Genomic DNA, 4,298 nt, shown 5'->3' with positions numbered 1-4,298 from the left:
ATACAAAGATATTGATAGTTTCAAGTCTTCACCAGAAAAAAAACTATTCTCCTTGAAATAAAGGCCATCTTGAACAGATCTTTACTGCTGTTCTCTACCTACACCTGAATTTTTTTCATCTGACTTTTGGTTATTAACAACACTCTCCAAAATATCAGTGGACTTGAACAACTGATGAAGAGAATGCAAAATGGGAATGTACTGATAGGTCTTATTGGTCTTTGGATCAAGTATGTACTCAACTGGTTCTACTACACTGAAATGCTCCTTGTAGTACTTCTTGCGTTTAAAGGCTGTAGAAAGAGAACCATCTTTTCCTATGGATTTGCTCAACGGATTTAATTTGCACACTCCTTCAGCTATCTCTCTAATGACTGACTCCTCAATCTGAAGACTGTGATTTTTAAAAATGTCAGAAAGATTGTGACAAGTCAGTGGAATTGATGCAGAGCTTAATAAATACTGCAATTCCTGAAGTAATTCATCAACAGCAGTCGCTGGAACGTGCAAAATATTTTCCAACTTTAATAAAACTAAGGCAACATCTTGCTCTATTAGTTTAGAAAGATCTTGAACATTAGCATAGCTACTTGAAGCTGTAGTAGCTGTTTCAGTTTCGATATCTGTATCTGCAGAACAAGGAGCATCAACTATAGGACTGCCTGTTTCTTGTGATTCTACATTGACTACGACATCAGACTTAAAATCGTTTAAAGCATGTGGATTATGTTTCCTGTTTTTGTGAGAGTGGAATGTGTTATAAAAGTTAGTTTTAAACTCACATCCTTTAAACATACATGTCACTGTTTCTTGTCTCCTTAAATGTTCATTCACATGACTGAAGTACTCTCTTTCATTTGAAAGCTCATTGCATGCACACAACTGACATGAAAATGTGGCTATGTGCACTGGTTTTGGACATACTTGAGTACTGTGTGAACTGTATATGTGGCTTAAAAGATTACTCCATAATCTAAAAGTACAAGGACAATTACTGTATACACAAGGATACCTGAACCTGTTCCCATAATGCCCATGTTTTAGCTTAAAATGCTTTAATATTTCATACCTACTGGTCACAGATGTACCACACACCTTACACTCCCACATTTATATACCTAAAAAGAAAGAGGGAGAGTGTTTAGGAGTGATTTAGAGGATTATATTTGAAAAATACCATGAGATTACCAATACTTACTGTAACTGAGAGGTTGCCCCACCGTTCTTAAAATTTCAGAAAATACCTTAAAAACAGTCAATATTAGAACAAGTTAGTAATAAGTGAGAAAGTCTGTCTCAGTTCAGTATAATTTTACCAACGGCTACATATCACACATTTTAATGCACAGCTAGCGCTTCTAAGCATCATGCCAGCAAGCTAGTTAGGAAGCTAATGCTAATGGCAATTTGAAAAGTTCGCCTACAGCTAATTTCACAAAACACAAACTGTTAGTGTGAATAATTTTGGACAAACTTTAATCTTAACATAACATAATATGTTTTACAAAAAAAACTATTTACTTATTTTGTCTACTTTTGTAAGATCGCTAGTTAGTTGGCTAACTCGCTAGCTTGATTGTATGATGATGATGAAGTATGACACAGCTTTAAAATAGATCACAAAAAATATATAACACATATTAACTGTATATAATTCACCAATACTCTTCAGAAAAAATATATAACAAAGGATGGAAGAAGATTGTAAAAATATAAAGAGCTTACCTGTTTCATATCCACCACATACGACATGTACTGACGCAAGCTGGCACGTTTCCGGATACTGTGCACATGCGCACTGCCCCCTATTGGATTTAGTGGAAAAACCTAATAGATTTTATGCAGGTCGTTTTAATTTGTATAATATTAATCAAAATCATGTTGGTACTAAGTAATTCAAATAAATAAAGTATAATTCTTAGATAATTAAATATGTTTTATGTAAAATATTTGTTTAAACTTTATGACGGCCCTAAATCATTTTTTTGAGTGTGTAGATCATAGGAATGACAACTGTGAACCGAATGATGAGGTGTCACGAGCCGGCATTCGCAACATGACATTTGACACCACCCCTGTTGAGGGAGAGTGGTGCCTCTGCTCAGAGGGGGCTTTGAAAGGTGATCCATGGATAGGACACACCAAGTGTCAGGTTGATTTTGTAGCGACATCCAGAGATGGATCAACATGTACCATTAGATTAAATAACTCCTCTGCAAAATGGAGTTTCACCTCTTGTAATGGCATCGTAAACCCAGTAACAGAAGGGGCGATGATGTGGGCATGCGGAGAGAAGACCTATTCTGCTCTACCTGAGAGAAGATATCATTCAACAGGAGTCAGTTTTCAGTTCGCCTGGGGAGGGTGTTGTACTCCTGTTTTTCTTACTCCCCCAGTGTTAATTTATAGTATGCCAAATCGTGTCCCACGGGATGCCTCACTGGAGGGGATTCCTGGTAAGTTTAAAGGTTACACGTTAGCAAACCCGTGGTCTACCCCAGCGGTTGCTGTGGGTTGGTCATTGTTCCTTGGGGAAGGATCTGCTGCGACTATAAATATCAATCAATCAATCAATCAAAGTTTATTTGTATAGCGCTTTTAACAACTCACGTTGTCGCAAAGCAGCTTTACAGGGTTTACAAGGTTAACAATACTATGGGTCCAGAACCCTAATGAGCAAGCCAAAGGCGACAGTGGCGAGGAAAAACTCCCTATGATGGTGGGAAATAGGAAGAAACCTCAGGAGAACCAAGACTCAAAAGGGAACCCATCCTCTATTGGGCGGCCCGTTAACACACAAATACACAAGTCACACACAATTCACACAATCAGACTAGGTAAAAGGTAGAATTGAAAGTTCTGGGTTTTGATATTGTCACTGTAAATGTCCGTTGATGAATGCCAGGCTTTCATTCCGTGTCGGAGCAGTGATGCTGGTATTGTAGGCTCCGACTGCAGTGTTACTCCCCAGGTGAACCCCGGTATCAGCACATCCACCGGCAGCCAGACCATCCCCCAGGTGCCTGCAGGTGCCTGTATCCAATCGTCTTGGGTAGAGCCATGCAAGAAGATAGATAATACAGACTGAGTGGACATGAATTTAAACCACCATTGATTTAAATGTACGTAGCTCACGTGCCAGTGATCAGCATGTGGCTCCGGCAGACTAATCTATAGCAGCATAACTAAAGGGAGGGGTTCAGAGGTGACCACAGGCATGAGGGCTCACTGAGACATTGCTTTCCAGTCAAGTCATAGTCACAAATAGAGTGATGCCAAGACACAGCTGGATGACAGCATCACCATCTCAGATCACCAGAAATCTCAATGTCTGGGGGCCCCCAAGCCCCTACACCTTACAAGGGGAATTTTAGCTGAAGGCTTGACTAAACAGGTGAGTCTTAAGTCTAGATTTAAAGATTGGAACTGTGTCAGAATCTCGGATTGGAGCTGGAAGGCTATTCCATAACTGAGGGGCTTTAAAAGAGAAAGCTCTGCCTCCGGCTGTAGTTTTACTAATTTTTGGAACTAGGAGAAATCCAGCATTTTGGGAGCGCAAAGGGCGAGATGGGTTGTAGTAATCAATGAGTTCACTCAGATATTGTGGGGCAAGACCATTTAACGCCTTATAGGTTAACAGGAGAACTTTAAATTCAATGCAATATTTAATCGGCAGCCAGTGTAGTGCGGCGAGAGTGGGACTAATATGATCGAATTTCCTAGCCTTGGTTAGGACTCTAGCTGCGGCATTTTGTACAAGTTGTAGCTTCTTTATGGACTGTTTAGAGCAGGCGTACTCAACTAAATTTGTCCGTGGTCCAATTTTGGCAGATACCTGTGCCCTGAGGTCCGGTGCGGTGGGGGTGGTGAACGCAAGTTGTTGAGCGGCGGGGGGGGGGTGCGCGAATGGTGGAGGCGTTTATACTTTCGCGAGCGTCACTGCAGTGTTCTCCGAAATGATAGGCGTTTTGTCCGAAACGATATGTGGTAGAAACACCCCTCAAAACAGGGGAATGAACATTTACCTGACCAATTTTAATGTTGCTATATGTTTCAGGTTTGAAAAGTGCTGGAATTTAGGTTAAAGTACTTTAAAATGCTTGAAATTGTAACTACTTGGTTTCACAACAAATAGCTGTCTGACTGAATAGTTCTCTTGTATTAGGTTAACAAATACGAGCCTCTTGTAATTCCAGGACGAAACATGAGAGAACGTGAAGACGTGAAGATTGGGCGTTTTTTAAATAAACAACTATTAAATAATGTGATAAAAAGCGAATTATTTCGAGTATATGTAT

At 39.9% G+C, this 4,298-nt stretch overlaps 1 long non-coding RNA gene across 1 annotated transcript; it reads right to left on the bottom strand.

The window, feature by feature from the left end:
• Positions 1-969: 969 nt before the first annotated feature.
• On the bottom strand, positions 970-1,878 carry LOC143521003 (uncharacterized). The gene is made up of 3 exons (XR_013132580.1): positions 1,726-1,878; positions 1,199-1,244; positions 970-1,118 (listed from the first exon to the last, which is right to left on the bottom strand). It is a non-coding gene; the product is annotated as an uncharacterized LOC143521003 (long non-coding RNA).
• Positions 1,879-4,298: the final 2,420 nt, after the last annotated feature.

Source organism: Brachyhypopomus gauderio, chromosome 8, assembly GCF_052324685.1.
Source record: "Brachyhypopomus gauderio isolate BG-103 chromosome 8, BGAUD_0.2, whole genome shotgun sequence".
NCBI lineage: Eukaryota > Metazoa > Chordata > Actinopteri > Gymnotiformes > Hypopomidae > Brachyhypopomus > Brachyhypopomus gauderio.
The sequence above is the reverse complement of the archived record's forward strand: the minus strand, read 5'-3'. Positions and strand labels throughout refer to the sequence as shown.